The 20307-nt window shown below is 44.7% G+C and overlaps 5 non-coding genes across 5 annotated transcripts; all 5 read right to left on the bottom strand.

Annotated features, from left to right (window-relative positions):
- Positions 1 to 9871: 9871 nt before the first annotated feature.
- trnar-ucu (transfer RNA arginine (anticodon UCU)) lies at positions 9872 to 9963 on the bottom strand. Its single transcript is given in 2 exon segments — positions 9872 to 9907; positions 9927 to 9963. It is a non-coding gene; the product is annotated as a tRNA-Arg (tRNA).
- A 2282-nt stretch (positions 9964 to 12245) lies between these two features.
- Positions 12246 to 12328, bottom strand: trnal-cag (transfer RNA leucine (anticodon CAG)). The gene has a single exon. It is a non-coding gene; the product is annotated as a tRNA-Leu (tRNA).
- Positions 12329 to 12844: 516 nt separating this feature from the next.
- trnas-aga (transfer RNA serine (anticodon AGA)) lies at positions 12845 to 12926 on the bottom strand. The gene has a single exon. It is a non-coding gene; the product is annotated as a tRNA-Ser (tRNA).
- A 3404-nt stretch (positions 12927 to 16330) lies between these two features.
- Positions 16331 to 16412, bottom strand: trnas-aga (transfer RNA serine (anticodon AGA)). The gene has a single exon. It is a non-coding gene; the product is annotated as a tRNA-Ser (tRNA).
- A 3768-nt stretch (positions 16413 to 20180) lies between these two features.
- On the bottom strand, positions 20181 to 20253 carry trnaa-agc (transfer RNA alanine (anticodon AGC)). Its single transcript has one exon. It is a non-coding gene; the product is annotated as a tRNA-Ala (tRNA).
- Between the last annotated feature and the right edge of the window lie 54 nt (positions 20254 to 20307).

The raw sequence follows: 20307 nt of genomic DNA, 5'->3' as shown, positions 1-20307 counted from the left end.
TTTTACAGTTCAGATAAGTACACACATAATCAAAACAAGTTTCCTCATCACCTTGGATTACCTTAGCAGGATCAAGTTCTGGTACAGGTGTAATGTTCTCGAAAACTTGGAAAAGTTCTTCAACAGTCAGTGTGTACAGACCCATCTTTATTTTCCAGGTCAGTTTTCTTCTCTCACTGTCCTCCATTGTGAGTCTTTCCTTCAATATCACCTACTCGTGTCCAGTCAACTGAAGCAAGCTGCTCATGTCCAGCCCAACGATGGTCCACCAACACATTCACAGTCTGGTCGCTCCCTCTGTCGTCTGGCTGCTGCCTCTGGCTCCAGTCTGGTCACTTCTGGTCTGGGTTCGTGGTTCAGGGGATCAGCGCCTCCTCTCGGCCGACGTCGATCCCAGCGGTGCCTCCAAAATTCTGTTACACGCCTCACATAAAGCGCGGCCTGTAGCAGATGTGATGTCCTGTTTTATGCAGGTAAAATATGGACAGGAGACGTTAGCTGTTTCTGTGTCAGCAGGCTGTATCCGTCTTTTATTAGACAATATTATTTCTCTATCCGTGTTTCTCTTTTCCTCTTATAAAATAATATTTAGCAAAATCTTTTGCAATTCCAACTCAAGTCACACATAACTCAATCTTACAATTTAACACTTGCATCACAAAATAAATGCACCATGAATGCATAGTGTACACCACTGGCATCTACACATAACCAGATTTGGCATTCTGTTTGAAAACATAAACATTTCAGCTGTCAAATATTGCTGCACAAAACGTTTCAGATTTAGTCGAACGTATATTACAGTGAATTTCACACTGTAAATAGCCCACTTTACAGTTTACTACAACACAAAATATTCTTAACGTTCAAATGAACATATTCAACCATACTAATATAACAGTCCCAGCACATTTACAACCTTTCAAAATGACACTCAATAATAACTAAATCTGTCTGTTGAACTGGTGCAAAACCGCATAGACATTTGCTCCATACACTCATTTAACTAGAGCTAGCAGGTAGCCATTTTAACCAGGAGGCCGCATTGTGTTTATGTAACCCGGGTGTAAATTGCAGCCCCAATTTTATTTATGTATATTTTCTTCTTTTTCTTTTGTGGTTAATTATACGTCAGGTATATGTATTATATTTGTATTAGCACTTCATAATGATGCCCATCAAGCATTATGGTGCTGTGACCCCTTTAAGATGCCCAATGCTCAACTCATTGGTATGGTGGGCGGGGAGTTCAGCTCAGTTAGCACTGGTTGAACATGGAGGTCCACGGCACACGTGTCGCTCTGCCTCGCCTGATGTATTATTGTTTTCCCTGCTAGGTGAGCATTGGTAAAAGACCACAGTTTGTTTTGATTTGATATGGATGTTTTATGTCATTTATGCTAGGTTAGCAGTAAGACAAAGTTTGCAAATGTTTGTTAATGGCAGTGGTTAAAGTTAGCTGTGTGATAGCCGCTATGCTAGGCTAAGGTCATTACTGTGTGTTAGAATACTGTTACGGGGAGTTCAGCTCAGTTAGCGCTGGTTGAACATAGAGGTCCACGGCACACGTTTCTCTCTGCCTCGCCTGTTTGTATTATTGTTTTCCCTGCTAGGTGAGCATTGGTGAGCATTGTGTGGTTATGTGTACTGGTTGATGCTACTCCGCCGCCATTGCTGCTCTTCTCCCGCTGTCGCCGTCTCATCGTGTCGCCATTATTGCTATTGCTGTCAGCGCCACTTTGAGCTGCTGCTGAGAGAGAGAGAGGACGTCACCTGAGCACCATCTACTGGACGTCTGGGAAACTACAGGCACCTATTTTATTTTTTTTTCCGCTCATGCAGGAGAGCTCTGCATTTCTTTATTTTTTTTATAGCTGATCAGCACTGAGTCTCCATTGAGAACTTTGAGTTATTTTATTTTTTTATTTGAACTGAATAACAAAAGACTTTTATTTTCCTTGAGCAACAATTGAATGTTGCAGTATGTAATACATAATATACACTCAACAAAAATATAAACGCAACACTTTTGTTTTTGCTCCCGTTTCATGAGATGGACTTGAAGATCTAAACTTCATTCCAGATACACAATATTACCATTCCTCTCAAACATTGTTCACAAATCTGTCTAAATGTGTGATAGTGAGCACTTCTGCTTTGCTGAGATAATCCATCCCACCTCACAGGTGTGCCACATCAAGATGCTGATCTGACATCATGATTAGTGCACAGGTGTACCTTAAACTGCCCACAATAAAAGGCCACCCTGAAATGTGCATTCTGGGGACTCAGAACCAGTCAGTATCTGGTGTGACCACCATTTGCCTCATGCAGTGCAACACATCTTCTTCGCATAGAGTTTATCAGATTGTCTATTGTGGCCTGTGGAATGTTGGTCCACTCTTCAATGGCTGTGCGAAGTTGCTGGATATTAGTGGGAACTGGTGCACGCTGTCGTATACGCCGGTCAAGCACATCCCAAACATGTTCAATGGGTGACATGTCCGGTGAGTATGCTGGCCATGCAAGAACTGGGACATTTTCAGCTTCCAAGAATTGTGTACAGATCCTTGCAACATGGGGCCGTGCATTATCTTGCTGAAACATGAGGTGATGTTCATGGATGTATGGCACAACAATGGGCCTCAGGATCTCATCACGGTATCTCTGTGCATTCAAAATGCCATCAATAAAATGCACCTGTGTTCTTCGTCCATAACAGATGCCTGCCCATACCATGACCCCACCACCACCATGGGCCACTCGATCCACAACATTGACATCAGCAAAGCGCTCACCCACACGACGCCACACACGCTGTCTGCCATCTGCCCTGAACAATGTAAACCGAGATTCATCCGTGAAGAGAACACCTCTCCAACGTGCTAGACGCCATCGAATGTGAGCATTTGCCCACTCAAGTCTGTTACGGCGGCGATCTGGAGTCAGGTTAAGACCCCGATGAGGACGACGAGCATGCAGTTGAGCTTCCCTGAGATGGTTTCTGACAGTTTGTGCAGAAATTGTTTGGTTATGCAAACCAATTGTTTCAGCAGCTGTCTGAGTGGCTGGTCTCAGACGATCTCGGAGGTGAACCTGCTGGATGTGGAGGTCCTGGGCTGGTGTGGTTACTCGTGGTCTGCGGTTGTGAGGCCGGTTGGATGTACTGCCATATTCTCTGAAACGCCTTTGGAGACGGCTTATGGTGGAGAAATGAACATTCAATGCACGAGCAACAGATCTGGTTGACATTCCTGCTGTCAGCATGCCAATTGCACGCTCCCTCAATGCTTGTGGCATCTGTGGCATTTTGCTGTGAGACAAAACTGCACATTTCAGGGTGGCCTTTTATTGTGGGCAGTTTGAGGTACACCTGTGCACTAATCATGATGTCAGATCAGCATCTTGATGTGGCACACCTGTGAGGTGGGATGGATTATCTCAGCAAAGCAGAAGTGCTCACTATCACACATTTAGACAGATTTGTGAACAATGTTTGAGAGGAATGGTAATATTGTGTATCTGGAATGAAGTTTAGATCTTCAAGTCCATCTCATGAAACATGGGAGCAAAAACAAAAGTGTTGCGTTTATATTTTTGTTGAGTGTATATTGTGATGATAAGATGCTGCTTCAGTCCAGAGAATAAGTCTTAACTGGAGTGATAGTAAACTGCTATCAGAACACTGACCGGTCTCTGCTCATTGGGTTACATTTACATGGGAGCCGCCATTACGATCGGTCACAAAGTGGATTTAAACATAAAACTACGGGTTTCCTCAATAAACCTCATTAATACCAGCTCTGTAAGGTTTCAAGAATCCTTGGAAATGTTTTTACAGTACATACATATACGTTACTGACCTGTTTTATGCAGGTAAAATATGGACAGGAGACGTTAGCTGTTTCTGTGTCAGCAGGCTGTATCCGTCTGGAGGCGGAAACACTCCTGCCCACCTACCACAGCACACGTCTACCTGGGCCAACACTCCCCCTTGTGGCACAATATTGAAAATGCATGTTATTGCATACAACGTCAAATTATACAAAATACACATATAATTGCGACCGCCCACACCATTAAAACATAAAAATAAGTGGCAATACACTGGTAGGTGTCACACCAACAGCCAATAGAAAGGAGACACAACACAAAAAACATGAATACAAACAACAAACCTAAAATAACATCCCTGAAGCACATACACCCAACACTAACCAGGTCTAAATGCATTCACTAGTTAACTAGTGCAACGTTTTGCCTTACTAGTGCGAGAAATAAAATATTTAATATCAAGAAATGAACTGAACTGGCTTTCCATACAACACTGTCATGAGGTCCACATTGTCCTGTAATGGAATCCAGAGTCTGAGAATGTATGACTTTATAACAAATAACAATTTCACTTTGTAGATTAATGCAACATGTGCTTACACCAGAATCAGTCCTGTCAGGTGATATGACCCCCCCCCCCCCCCCCCCATCAGGTTCGGACAATATGTAGAAGTCCTCTATAACAACACATAAATTCTTTAAGTATGTATTCTTTATGTGTATAGGACCACTGTCCTCTGTGGACTAGCAGATACTGATAGAGACTGATACCATCAAGGCCAAGCAACAGTAACTGTTCATCGGTTAATCTGAACCATGGGGATGCCAATTTATAACACCTGAAACCACCTCCACTATCTGCACACACAGGAAGTTCACCCTTAATCAATGTTCTCTGTTTCAGTTAACCTGTCTGCACAGAATAATTCTCTGTAGCAACATATAGAGCCTGGATAGCTCAGTCGGTAGCGGAGCATCAGACTTTTAATCTGAGGGTCCAGGGTTCAAGTCCCTGTTCAGGTGGAAAGCTTTGTACTCTTATTTCAGATGGTACAATCTTTACTTGTCTGAATATCTGTCCAATGAGAGACAATTATCAGAGGAGAAGTTCTGCTTCTCAGGACACCCTACTACAAGACCACTTCCTGTTATGCAACAAAAATAAACTTTATGATTCAATGTTGAGCTAATTCCACAGCCACAAAAAGACATTTCTCCCAGCTGCTAGACAGCAAGCCTTATCTAGACATGGAGGACAGTCTCCTCATGGAGGACAGTGATATGCAAAGTGCTCAATCTTTGTTGACACAATTAGAATTGAATTGAATTGAATCTGAGTTCAAATCTCAGTGGAACGTTTTGTTTGGACAGTAATACTGGTGTCCTTTCTACTTTCTCTAAAAATTCAGGGCTCACTTTGCAGATTTCCAGTCAGCATGTTGTAACTGAATAACTATCAGAGTGTATCAGAAGGAGAAGTTACATAAAGATAGAATTTAAATCTCTCTCCTAAATGACACCTTAATCTGGGATTATGAGTATAAAAGTAGCAGACATAATTTATTAAAGTATTATAACAAATACCTCCTTTATAGGGCTGTCTTGATAACTGCCTCTCATTTCCACCTGTTGTCTGCTCCATTTGCACAACAGCAGCTGAAACTGATTCACAATCAGTGTTGATCCTAACTGGACAGGCTGGTTTCACACAAGTGTGGCTGACTTTTTGGGGCAATATTATAACAAATACTTATGTAGAGAAGATTGAAGCAAGGCGTCTGGACTTGTAGAGTTTTCTAGAAGACGTTTCGATGCTCATCCAAGCAGCTTCATCAGTTCTAACTGTTTGGTGGGGAAACAGTACATATTGAGGAGGACAGGAGCCTCAATGTGGAAGTGTACAGGAAACCCACACACACGGACCAGTACCTGTTGTTTGATTCACACCACCCACTGGAACACAAACAACACCAGGCAGAGAAAGAACATCTCCATTCCATATGTGTCAGGAGTATCAGAGAAACTCCGCAGGATCTTCAACAACCATGACATCCCGGTCCATTTCAAACCTATGACAACACTGAGACAGAGACTGGTTCACCCGAAGGATAAGATTCCCATTGAGAAACACAGCAATGTGATATATGCAGTCCAGTGCAGTGAGGAATGCTCTGATCTGTACATTGGAGAAACTAAACAACCACGCCACAGAAGAATGGCTCAGCACAGGAGAGCCACCTCCTCAGGACAAGACTCAGCTGTCCACCTCCACCTCAAAGACAAAGGACACTCCTTTGAGGACAACAATGTTCACATTTTAGACAGAGAGGAAAGGTGGTATGAAAGAGGAGTCAAGGAAGCCATCTATGTTAAGCTGGAAAAACCTTCCCTTAACAGAGGTGGTGGCCTCAGACATCATCTTTCTACCACATACAATGCAGTGATTCCATCCATTCCCAGGAAGTTTGCACATACTCACAGTAAGAACAAAGGGCTGTCAACCAGTCCCCCTCCGGCAGTTTCATAGTCGTTAGCCAGTCGTTAGACACACCTGGCCCAGTCAGCCAGAACATCACAGGTAAGTATGGAAACATTTAGTGCTATTTTTTTTAAGTTTTACCCAGACCCACCCACATAGGTCTGTAACCACATATAATAAGATAATAATAATATATGTATCATACTCTTGTATGATCCAAGATGGCGGCGCAGACACGTGCGGCGGCTTCTCTCTCTCCCGATTCTTCATTGTTTTCGTGTTCTATGTTACACGTGCCGCAGACTTATAGCAAGTCATCGCCGTGTTTGTATGTCAGGAAGCGCACATACAGCCGTGAGCTACTTTTTAACATCAGCAGAACTGTAAATGTTGAGTTAGACCCTGCAATCGCTGAAGAGCTACGGGACTGTGGACTACTCCGCCTGCCGGCACCTCTACCGGCCCCTGCAACACCATCTCGCCCGCAGTGGAAGCGCCACAGGCGGTGTGAAAGGAAGCAGAAGAGGGGCAAGCGCGGAGGGATACGGACCAGGCTAGCGGCTAACCCACATAAGCCGGCCATCCCTAGCATCGTACTGGCCAACGTACGCTCTTTGGACAACAAAATGGACTATATCCGGCTACTTCGCGCCACACAGAGGACTATAAGGGAGTGTTGTGTGTTTGTGTTTACGGAAACATGGCTGAACGACAGCATCCCGGACTCCGCCATTCAGCTCGACCGCCTAGCGTGTTTCAGAGCGGACAGAGCCTTGGTTGAAGGAGGTAAGACCCGCGGCGGCGGGCTCTGTGTTTACATCAATGACTCTTGGTGTCGGGACGCTGCTGTGGTCTCAAAACACTGCTCGCCACTTGCGGAGCTTATTATTATTAAGTGCCGGCCGTTTTACCTGCCACGGGAGTTTACAGCTATACTGCTTGTAGCTGCGTACATCCCGCCGAGCTCCAGCAACAACAACAGGAGCGACGCACTGAATGAGCTCTACCTGCAGGTCAGTGAGCAGCAGACAGCCCACCCGGATGCTTTTCTCATCCTGGCGGGTGATTTCAACCATGCAGACCCCAAGACTGTGTTTCCAAAACTTCACAAACACATAGACTTTCCAACTCGTGGCAACAACACACTGGACAATGTTTACACCACCCAGAGAGGCGCGTACAAAGCCCTCCCCCTCCCCCACCTCGGAGCTTCTGATCACATCACTGTTATGCTAATGCCAGCATACAGACCACTGGTAAAAGTTGTCAAACCGGTCCGAAAAGAAGTGAGAGTGTGGCCGGAGGGAGCCACAGGAGCTTTACAGGACTGTTTCAGCACAACAGACTGGGATGTGTTTAAGCAGGCTGCAACCCACAACAACTGCACTGACCTCCAGGAGTACTCAGAGACTGTCACTGCTTACATCACCAAATGCATTGATGATGTAACTGAAACCAGGACTGTCAGCATTCGAGCCAGTCAGAAACCATGGCTGACAGGGGAGGTCTACAGGCTGCTGAGGGCCAGGAACGCTGCCTTCAGAAGAGGCGACGACACCAGCCTAAAGTTAGCCAGAGCCGACCTGTCCCGTGGCATCAGGAAGGCGAAGAGACAGTACTCCAGAAGGGTTGCCCACCACTTCAGCGACAGCAGGGACACCCGGAGCCTGTGGCGGGGGATACAGACCATCACAGACTACAAGCCCCCACCACAGACCTGTGACAGCGACACCTCTCTGCTGAACCAGCTGAATGACTTCTTCGGACGCTTTGAAGCACTCAACAGCACTCCTGCACAAAAGATCACATCCTCTCCCACTGACCAGGTATTTTCCCTGTCCCGAGCCAGCGTGAAGACATCTCTCAGCCAGATCAACGCACGCAAAGCTCCCGGTCCTGACAACATACCTGGCCGTGTGCTCAGAGACTGTGCTGAGGAGCTTGCTGAGGTGTTTACAGACATCTTCAACATCTCACTGAGCCAGGCTGTTGTCCCCACCTGCTTCAAAGCCACCACGATCATCCCTGTGCCGAAGAAGTCCACCCCCACCTGCTTCAATGACTACCGTCCAGTAGCACTCACACCCATAATCATGAAGTGCTTTGAACGGTTAGTCATGAATCACATCAAGACGGCCCTTCCTCCCTCTCTGGACCCCTTCCAGTTTGCATATCGGCCCAACCGGTCAACCAGTGATGCTGTTTCCACAGCACTCCACACAGCTCTCACCCACCTGGAAAATAAAGACTCATACGTTCGAATGCTGTTCATAGACTTCAGCTCAGCATTCAACACCATCATCCCACAGCAGCTCATCAACAAACTGGACCAGCTGGGGCTGAACTCCTTGCTGTGCAACTGGCTGCTGGACTTCCTCACCGGGAGACCTCAGACAGTGCGGGTCGGCAGAAACACATCCAGCACCATCATAATGAACACCGGGGCTCCCCAAGGATGTGTGCTGAGCCCCCTCCTCTTCACTCTGCTGACCCATGACTGCACGCCAACACACAACACCAACATCTTTGTGAAGTTTGCGGACGACACAACTGTGGTGGGTCTCATCTCCGGTGGAGATGAAACATACTACAGGAATGAGGTGCACCTTCTGGCCAGGTGGTGCAGAGACCACAGCCTCTCCCTGAATGTGGAGAAGACAAAGGAGATGGTTGTGGACTACAGGAGAGCACAGAGTCAGCACACCCCTCTGACCATCGACGGTGCTGCTGTGGGGCAGGTGAGCAGCACCAAGTTCCTGGGTGTGCACATCACTGAGGACCTCTCCTGGACTAACAACACTGCTAAATTTGAATCTTAAGTGGGACCAACACTCCCCCGAGTAGCTTCTTCAGTTCTGCAGTGACAATGTTCTTCCTCAGCCAGTTGTTGTCTTTGTCTTGTTGTCTGTGGGTCTTGTTTTTGTGGCTTTGATGACAGCCCAGCTGGGATAGTCACAGGTTTGCAGGGCCTTCCTGATGTGATGTTGCTCCTTCTTCTTCTCCTCTGAGCTGGTCGGTACAGTTTGAGCTCTGTGCTGCAGCCATTGCGACAGCCATCGCACCTCAGAGTGATCCAGCAGTGCCTCATGTTCAGCAGCATACAGTGAGCCGCTTTAATCTCTGGATTGACAGACTTTATCTGCGCAATAACCTACAGAACAGAAAGTCTTCCAAAATATCTCCTTTCCGGGGATAGCACACCAAAACTATCAACTGAGCAGCACTGGAGATGCTCTGCTCTGTCGATTCATCCACCTGAAAGGAAAATTTCTTACATGATCGCAGTCTATCCAGCAGCTTTGCCTGAATGTCAGCTGAGAGATCTTCTGCTCTCCTCCTCACCATGTCATTTGAAAAAGGTACAACTTTCAGTTTATTAGCTGCCTCTGTGCCAAGCAAAAGCTCACACCAGTCACATCTCGTACGGTCACAAAGCCGGGGGTAGCGATGCTGTTTTCCGGGGTGTCTGAGTGCAGTCCTTTTTTCTAGCTCTCAGGACAGGAGGTGCAACAGGTATCCACCCTGAAGGACGGCATCACAGGAAGTTAAAATGCACTTCGACTCTGGTGGGACTCGAACCCACAACCTTTGAATCACTTCTCCTGTGTTTAACTAGAAGTCCAATGCGCTATCCATTGTGCCACAGAGCCACAAAGCAGTCCATTTTTTTGTCCTCGAATGAAAGGCAGAAATCCGGAATAAGCAGCAGCATTCCAGAATAGTCATCAGTATTCCGGAATTATACGTAGAATTCAGGAGTAACAGTCAGTATTCTGGCAAGTCAGCAGTCCAGAAGGGAAGGTAACATCAACAGTGGCTCAGTGGTAGAGCAGGGTTGTGTCCTTTACCCACATTGCCTCCAGTGCTGGTCATTGTATGACACTGCTTGGCAGCAGCCTTAAGCAATTTCCCTTCTGGGATTATTAGAGTATTTTTTTTTAAAAAGTCAGCATAACAGAGGTTACAGCATCACTGAGTTTCCCCTCAGGGAAGCTGCTTTTTACTGCCACCCCTGGATATATGCAGTCCAGTGCGGTCCAGTGAGGCATGCTCTGTTCTGTACAATGGAGAAACCAAACAACTACTCCAAAAACTGGCCTTCAATGTTTGTCAAAGTTTGTCTTCAAACAAGATGCTTATGTTTAAGGCAAAAGCTGTGACAGAAACAAGTTTTTCTTCAAAGATGGTTTGCCACTCCATTGTGCTCTGAACGCGTGGGTTCGAATCCCATCCTCGTCGTGTTGTGTTTTAAGTTCAACAGTAAAAACTATGGACAGAGCTTCCGAGACATCGCCCATTTGTTTCTGAAGAGCCGCTTTGAAGCTCGGTGGGAGGCTCTGGGACACTCTGATCACCGCCATGTTTGCAGCGTTGCGTCCGCCAAAACTCAAAATACGGACAAAGAGGGGTAGCACTAGCAGAGTTTAGGGGGGCGGGCAATCGTGGAAGCAGGAAACTCGTGCTGTGATATGGCAACCGTCTGTCGCTCAAGCGCCAACGCTCATAATTATGCGTGATTTTAAGTCTGAATACAATCCCACAGCAGCTCATCAGCTGGGTAAAACTCACAAACAATAGCACTAAATGTTTCCATAATTACCTGTGATGATCTGGCTGCCTGTGCCAGGTGTGTCTAATGACTGGCTAACAACTATGAGACTGCTGGTAGACAGCCCATTGTTCTTGCTGTTAGCATGTGACTTGGAGTGAAACTTCCTGGGAATGGATGAAATCACTGCATTGTATGTGGTAGAAAGATGAGGCCACCACCTCGAGAAGGTTTTTCCAGCTTAACATAGATGGCTTCCTTGACTTCCTCTCTGTCTAAAATGTGAACATTGTTGTCCTGAAAGGAGTGTCCCTTCTCTTTGAGGTGGAGGTGAACAGCTGAGTTTTGTCCTGAGGAGGTGGCTCTCCTGTGCTGAGCCATTCTCCTGTGGAGTGGTTGTTCAGATCAGAGCATTCCTCACTGCACTGGACTGCATATATGATATTGCTGTGTTTCTCCCTGGGAGTTTTATCCTTTGGGTGTACCAGTTTCAGTCTCAGGATTGTCCTCCAGTGGAGACTGCAACCTTAACACAGCGCCTTGGACGAAAAGCAGACTTGCAGAATGAAAGGCAGCATTTCGGAATGAAAAGCATTCCAGAATGAAATTCAAATTTCCGGAATGAAAAGCAGAAATCTAGAATAAGTGGCAGCATTCCAGAATAGACATCAGTATTCCAGAATGATAGGCAGAATTCCCAAATAACACTCTTATTGTGGAACAGAAGTCAGCAAGACATCATTCTGGAATGAAAAGCATCCCAGAATGGAAGAAAGCATTCCCAAATGAAAGGCAGAAATCTAGAATGAGAGCATCCTGGAATAGACATCCATCCACCCACTCCAGAATAATAGGCAGGATTCCGGAATGGTAGACAAAATTCCGGAATTAAACCCCTAACCCGACAGCGGCCTGTGACGTCATGGAAGTCAGCATTCCGACATGGAAGGCAACATTCCGGGACAAAAGTCAGCAAGACAGCATTCTGGAATGAAAAGCATTCCAGATTGAAAGGCAAAAATCTAGAACGAGCGGCAGCATACCAGAATAGACATCCATCCATGCCAGAATGGTGGACAGGATTCCAGAATGGTAGATAAATTTACGGACTTAAATCCCTAACCTGACAGCAGCCTGTGACGTCATCCAATCAGAGCCAAAGACTGAACCTCCTTAAGGGCAACAGTGGCAAGAAAAAACAGGAAGAACCCCTGTAGGTTTGGTGTAATGTCTCATCATATCAGATGAAATCATCCAATTGGCTTATGTGGTCTGGGTTAGAATCTAAGTCAGTCAACGTTTTAAATGATTACTTATTTCCCCTCCAGAGGATAAATTATTTAAATGATTACTTATTTCCCCTCCAGAGGAAATAAACAGAACTGTCAGGAGTGGGATTTGAACCCACGCCTCCAGTGGAGACTGCGACCTGAACTCAGCGCCTTGGACCGCTCGGCCATCCTGACATGAAAAGTGTGCTGTCCACAACAAGTTTGGAAAAGCTCAAGGATGAACACTTAATAAACAATCTGAAATCTTCACTGACACTGAAGTGGACAGACTGAGAGTGTGTCTGTCTATGCTATCTCAACAAGTCTTGAGCCAGATTTTTCATCTGGTCACCACATGATGAATCATTCTGACTATTGTAGTACCTTGAGATCTGCCTTTCCCAGGTGTTTTGTCCTTAAGGTGAAGCAGTCTCTGCCTCAGGGTGAAACTGGGTTTGAAATGTGCTGGGACGTTTTATCCTTTGCCTCCTCATTGCACACCAGTTGCTCTCGGTCCAGCGTTTTTTAAAATGATAGTTTTTGGAAGTGTCAGATGGACTGTGCCAGGGTTTGGTCCTCAGACAGTCAATATAAATGGCAGCACTCTGACTGGTCAAGATTAACTTTTTCATAGAGCTTGTTGTTAACACATCAGACCTGTTAAGTGTAAACGATGGAGGGGCATAAAGTGATCTTGGAGATGAAAAGAACCGTTGTTGGCAGGATTCGAACCTGCGCAGGGAAACCCCAATGGATTTCTAGTCCATCGCCTTAACCACTCGGCCACAACAACCGGCAAAAGGTAACGATGAAGAGTCTGACGACCCAGGTTGGTTCTGTCCATGAGTGCACGGTCTTGTCCAGTTTGTCCTGTCCAGATTGGTGTTGGCGCTCCTTTACTTGTTTTCCATTTCATTCGCAGGTAAATCTGCGCCGACCAGAGTCTCCATTTGACAGACAGCTATCACAGAAAGTTGCAGACAGCTGAGCAAGTACTCACGTGCCAACATGGCACAAGTTGAATTGCTTCCAAGCCGGCTGTGTTCACGATCACATGGTCGTTTGAGACTACAAGCCTTCACTGTCCATTCTACGCTGTTTACTTTATTAGGAAGGTGCTCTACAATTGTCCCAACAAGCAGGGGGAGCACTGAACATAAAACTCTCTTTCTCACATGTTATTGTCATGTGTTTTTGTGAAAGATAAGGCTGACTTGTTTTCTTGCTTCTCTATTTAAACAATCTGAAATCTTCACTGACACTGATGTGGACAGACTGAGAGTGTCTCTGTGCTATCTCAACAAGTCTTGAGCCAGAGATGAGAGTTTTCATCTGCATTCATGGTCACCACATAATGAATCATTCTGACTATTGTGATGCCTTGAGATGAGGTCCAGTATTCTGGAATGGAAGTTACCATTCCAGAATGGAAGGCAACATTCCGGGACAAACATCGGCATAACAGAATGAAGAGCACATTTGCAGAATGCAAGACAGCATTCCGGAATGAAAGTCAAAATTCCGCAATGAAAGGCAGAAATCTAGAATAAGTGGCAGCATATCAGAATAGACATCAGTATTCCGGAAGGATAGGCAGAATTCCCGAATAACAGTCAGTATTCTGGAACAGAGGTCAGTATTCCGGAACAGACGTCAGCAAGACAGCATTCTGGAATGAAAAGCATTCCAGAATAAAAGAAAGTATTCCCAAATGAAAGGCAGAAATCTAGAATGAGTGGCAGCATACCATAATAGACATCCACCCACTCCAGAATAATAGGTAGGATTCCGGAATGGTAGATAAAATTCCGGAATTAAACCCCTAACCCGACAGCGGCCTGTGACGTCATGGAAGTCAGCATTCCGACATGGAAGGCAACATTCCGGGACAAAAGTCAGCAAGACAGCATTCTGGAATGAAAAGCATTCCAGATTGAAAGGCAGAAATCTAGAACGAGCGGCAGCATACCAGAATAGACATCCATCCATGCCAGAATGGTAGACAGGATTCCAGAATGGTAGACAAAATTCCGGACTTAAATCCCTAACCTGACAGCAGCCTGTGACGTCATCCAATCAGAGCCAGAGACTGAACCTCCTTAAGGGCAACAGTGGCAAGAAAAAACAGGAAGAACCCCTGTAGGTTTGGTGTAATGTCTCATCATATCAGATGAAATCATCCAATTGGCTTCTGTGGTCTGGGTTAGAATCTAAGTCAGTCAATGTCTTAAATGATTACTTATTTCCCCTCCAGAGGAAATAAACAGAACTGTCAGGAGTGGGATTTGAACCCACGCCTCCAGTGGAGACTGCAACCTGAACGCCAGCTGGCGAAGGATCGTCCGTACAATGTTGGAAAATGTTGGACACAAGAGCCAATCACAAGCCTTCAATTGCTGGAGGTGCGCCCAATCAGCTAGCGGATTTCTTCCCCACTGTCCAACATTTCCAACATTTGACCAATCACGGTGGACAAATGTTGGAGCAGAGAATCAGTATGGCGCATACCGGTCGTCATTCATTCTGCACTAGCTAGCGAGAAAAACAGTCGGTACGGTAATTAAACACTTGCTACAGTGCCGTGTGACACTAGTTTATGTTTGTGTGTCATGTAAACTCTTGTACTGTGTTGACGTTTTTATAGATTTGTTGAGTTACAGCCGTTACACAAAGTGGATTTTGTTTTGCCACTCGGTGCTTACTAATGTTATTTAAGGTGCAGTGTTTTAAACCTGAGAATCAAAGTATTTCCACCCACGTTTAAGCACTACCACATAAGTAATGTTTTTATTTAGATTTTATGGTGTATTGCCATATAGAAATGTCTTCCTGTAAATAAACATTGTCCCTTAATGCCTATTACCTATAGAGAAAGGCCGCTCAAGGCGACGGCATTCTTTGTAATATTTTATTTTATATTGTTGTGAGGACAGCGGGGGTCGGGTGATCTATTTTGCCAGCTGACATGCTGTGGGTGAAAGGAGACGAAGGACTGTCATCAGGGGAGGAGAGACGCCAAGGACAGCGGTGGCAGACAGGTGAAGGAAAACGGGAAAACGGGGAGAGTAAGAGGGACCCGTGATGCAAAAAAAAAATACGGACAATAACCATTTTTTTATGGACAAGGATCGCCCAGGGAGAGAGAGGATCCCGCGTGGGGTTCACCAGGAGGAGTTTTTTGTTTGTTCGTCTGTTTGCCTGTTACTTTTTGATTGGGACTGAAGGGACATTTATTTGTAAATATGGGTCGGATTACAGCGTTATTTGGGATGTAAGAAAATATGATTTTGAGTTAATAAACCCGAAACAGTCTCATTCAAGTGTCTGTGGTCTGTATTATGCAACATTGGTAAATAGAGTACAACATGGGAGAGTCCCTGCTTAATAGTAACACTCCGTTTACTTTAGGCAGACTGTTAAAACGTTTATCCATATGTCCATTTGTAAAAATGATGCCAAAAATGTAGCAGATGCAGATCAACACTAGCATTCCTGTGGTTGCCGGTTCGAATCCAAGCTGTGGTCCAAAGTAAAATCCTAAAAGTGTCAATTTGAGTTTCTGCATCCTGAAATACGTACATAAATTAGATATGTTTCCACAACTTTCCTTTCTTTTTTCATTTTTCCCTTTTCCCCTCTTTTTCCTCTTCTTTTCTTCTCCCCCCTTCTCCCCCCTTCTTCCCCATCTTAGACGGACGAATGTTCCCCAGCTTGAACGCAGCGCCTTGGACCGCTCGGCCATCCTGACACTGATGTGGACAGACTGAGAGTGTGTCTGTCTATGCTATCTCAACAAGTCTCAAGTCTTGAGCCAGAGATGAGATTTTTCATCTGGTCACCACATGATGAATCATTCTGACTATTGTAGTACCTTGAGATCTGCCTTCCCTAGGTGTTTTGTCCTTAAGGTGAAGCAGTCTCTGCCTCAGGGTGAAACTGGGTTTGAAATGTGCTGGGACGTTTTATCCTTTGCCTCCTCACTGCACACCAGTTGCTCTCGGTCCAGCGTTTTTAAAATGATAGTTTTTGGAAGTGTCAGATGGACTGTGCCAGGGTTTGGTCCTCAGACAGTCAATATAAATGGCAGCACTCTGACTGGTCAAGATGAACTTTTTCATAGAGCTCGTTGTTAACACATCAGACTTGTTAAGTGTAAACGATGGAGGGGCATAAAGTGATCTTGGAGATGAAAAGAACCGTTGTTGGCAGGATTTGAACCTGCGCGGGGAAACCCCAATGGATTTCTAGTCCATCGCCTTAACCACTCGGCCACAACAACCGGCGAAAGGTAACGATGAAGAGTCTGATGACCCAGGTTGGTTCTGTCCATGAGTGCATGGTCTTGTCCAGTTTGGTGTTGGTGCTCCTTTACTTGTTTTCCATTTCATTCGCAGGTTTGATTGTTCACACCTGTGATCAGTCATCAGCCAATCCTGCTGCAGCTTCCATCTAGTATATGTGTCCAATGGAAGCTGAGCAACATGTCAGCTACACACATAGAAACGCTACACATAGTTTGTCATATAAATAACATGGATTGAATCATGTTGTACAGTCAATGGAAACAAAAAGCACTGAGAGTGGTGCTGGTAGTGCAGCAGTGGAGTGTCAATATTTGGTATTAACTCTGACTACATATTCCACCTTTAACTCTCTGCCATATATACTGTGCCATGTGTGAAGTGATAATAAAATGTGAATGTGAATTTATTGTAAAGAACTTTACTTATTATCCCTGTTACAAGCAGTGTGTGTTGACCTATTACATACATATTTTATAGCTTTTCATATTTTAAGCTGTTTGGAAGCCGCTCTGTTGAAGTTACTCCCTCTCTCCCTCTCTCTCTCTCTCTCTCTCTCTCCCTCTCTCTCTTTCTCCTCTCCCTCCCTCTCCAGCCTCATCTCCTCCGTTATCAATTGTCAGGTTTCTTCTGTTTCCCTCTGCTCCTCCTACAACAAAATGCCAACAGGCAGAATGACCGTTTGATATAATAACCATAATATTGCTCCTCACGTGAACTATACTTTATACTATACTACAGTAAACAACAAGAAACAACATTCAATCAAAGCGTTTAGTTTACAGCGCCTCGTATCAACAGGACGTCATGTTTGTAAATATAAAACTCATTTTTTTATTGCCGCTGTCACTACTAGCATTTTAAAAATCCCTCGAATTACTGCCCTTTACTTACATTTAAATGTGAATTCGGCACTCCTGCCGGTGCTGGTGCCGCTGCCGCTCGCTTGGTCCGTCATTGTACTATTGGACAAAAAGTAGATCCTCCAAATTCAGGCAAAAGGAGGACGCATTTGGAGGATGCATTTGAAGGACCCAGCCTTTGCGCAGCGTTGTGACGTACGTGGCCTTAAAATGTGTCCCTTAATTGGGACACAGCTTATGAAACCTGTAGTAATATACAAATGGTCCACCAGAGGGAGCCAGCGTGAGTATATATATATAGTGTCCACCAGAGGGAGCTACATATTAATTCTATGAGAAGGGCCTACTATGAAACCTGTAGTAATATACAAATGGTCCACCAGATGGAGCCAGCGTGAGTACCGTATTTTCGCGACCATCAGATTTATAAGGCGCAGTGTCTGTTACAGGGTCTATTTCTGTCCTCAGCACATACACAAGGCACATCGTATTATAAGGCGCATGCTACGCTAAAACATACCAGTACGTAAATAAAAAGGTAACAGGAGCAAAACAGTGAGTTAAGTTGAACTTTATTGTTGTGAAGGAACAACTTTGTATATAGTTTGATTACTCGCTGCATATAGCGCTGTAGCTCGCAATAATCACATAATACAGATGCAGCGGTTTGTTACTCACACGTTATTCTGCATAACAATTTGAAATGTGTATGTACAATTTTCTGTTTCACATGCCGCGCCTGTGTGTTTTTCTTGTTGTGCTCTGAGCTGCAGTGACGTACGCTCGGACCCTCACATCTCAGCTTTTAGACAGAGAGTTACACTGTGCTGACTCATTTGCATACGGACGCTGACAGAGCCATTGCTTGACACTATAGGGGCCCTAGGCAAGAAGGTAACACTGGGGCCCTACGGGCTACTAGATTCTATAGAAATGCCGCCCCAAACACAAAGACATGTACAGTGATGATTATATAAGCAACCTTTTATTTAAATAATGTGGAACACACATATGAAAATATTATCTTAAGGAAACATAACAAATAATCAAACATAAAAAACAATCAAAATACATCATAGAAATATGTACTCTCTGAAGACTGTCCACAGTGGTGGAAAGTAACTAAGTATTTGTACTTTGTTACTGTACTTAGGTAATTTTTCATGTATTTTTTATGTATCCCCAAGTTAAAAAAAACAATCCTTGAGTCCCGTTGCCTTGTTTTAAACTCTTGGAAATTGAAAGTAAGTACTTACGACTTTGGTTAAGTAGGATCATTGATGTAGCACATCTACTTTTACTTGAGTATATATTTGGCTGGGTAATTGTACTTTCACTGAAGTACCAAACATCAGTACTTCCTCCACCACTGACAACACAAGATATGATGACTAGTATTGTTATTAAGTTTGTCCACAGTGCAGGATCATCAGTGAGACCTGGACACCTTGGAACCTTCCTCTGTTACCAGGTCAGGTGCTGGAGGAGCAGAGGAAGGAGTGGAGGCTCTCAGGTGTTGGACTGCTGCTGGGACGTCCTCTGGAGTTTCCTCACAGGGCTCCACATGACCTGTGTGGTATAAGACCATAATGATCAGCCTGATAACTAACACTGTAAATAATCCAGATTATACCTTCATCTGTGGAGGCTGTGGCATCTTCATGAGGAGACACAGACAGGTGTTTAAGCACAGCACCTGATGAAAAACAGAATTTATAAAAGCCATAAAATAACAACTATATGACAATAATTCACTAGCTTGTCCTTTACAGAGAAACACCTGAGCATTAATAAACACTAAATAGACTAAATACATACATTAGTTTTTCCTGCTGTGGTTTAGAGCTCATTAACTCTAACAGTAAGTTGTAACAGCAGCACTTAGCTTAATGCTAAACAAGCTAAAGTAGCATTAGCATAGCAGCTACACACTGTTGCTGCATGAGCTAACAAGCTACTTTACAGCTTCATTCACGTTTTCATACGTTTAAGTTTTATATCATGTCATTATATTGACGTTTGTAACTCATTTAGCAGACGTTTGTACGCAGAGCGACTCACAGTGAACATTCAGGCTGCAGTATGAAGGAGGCTGTAGTGACGTGAAGCCTGCGTCTCTAAAAGTGTTCTGTGATACAATGTGAAAAAGACAAACAGTGGTGCAGTAAGATGAGGCTGAGCTGTGTCACAGACTCTTCCCTCTCTTGTTTTGTCCTCTGCTCCTTTCCTTGCAGCCTGCAGAGTGTGTGCTTCCTCCTTTATTTTGAACAGCCGCTCCGCTTCTGACTTTATGTGGAGGAGGATTGATTTTGGAATGAGGAAGCTGCAGCCTGCAATTCCACCACTAGATGTCAGCATTGCACAGCATTGGTGGTTCAGTTCAGATTGAGAGAATGCAAAGAGTGTGCAAAGCTGTCATCAAAGCAAAAGCTGGCTGCTTGGAAGAATGTCAAACATCAAACATATTCTGCTTGGTTTAACACTGTTTGTTCACTGCATCATTCCACATGTGTTCCTTCATAGCTCTGATGTCTTCAGGATGAATCTACAATGTAGAAAGTCATAAAAACAAAGACAAACCACTGAGTGACTTTTGACTGGTACATTTAAAATGTCATCATATGTCCTAACCAGCAGGGGGAGCACTGATCATAAACTCTCTGTCTCACACGTTATTGTCATGTGTTTTTATGGAAGATGATGCTGACTGTTGTTTTCTTGCTTCTCTCTGTAAACAGCTTGTAAACAGCAGCTTCCCTGAGGGGAAACTCAGCTAATAAATGATGCTGTAACCTCTGGGAATTGATCTGCTGGGTGGGAGTCCACTACATTATCCATCCATCCTCATCCATCCAGCTACACCCTCCCTCCTAAAATGCAGGCTGGAGGATGCGGGCATCGATCCCGCTACCTCTCACATGCTAAGCGAGCGCTCTACCATTTGAGCTAATCCCCCTTGTATAAAGGGTCAATTGCAAGTCAATCAGGACTCACTGCACTACATGAAGTG

Source organism: Parambassis ranga, unplaced genomic scaffold (assembly GCF_900634625.1).
Source record: "Parambassis ranga unplaced genomic scaffold, fParRan2.1 scaffold_22_arrow_ctg1, whole genome shotgun sequence".
Taxonomy (NCBI): domain Eukaryota; kingdom Metazoa; phylum Chordata; class Actinopteri; family Ambassidae; genus Parambassis; species Parambassis ranga.
The sequence above is the reverse complement of the archived record's forward strand: the minus strand, read 5'-3'. Positions and strand labels throughout refer to the sequence as shown.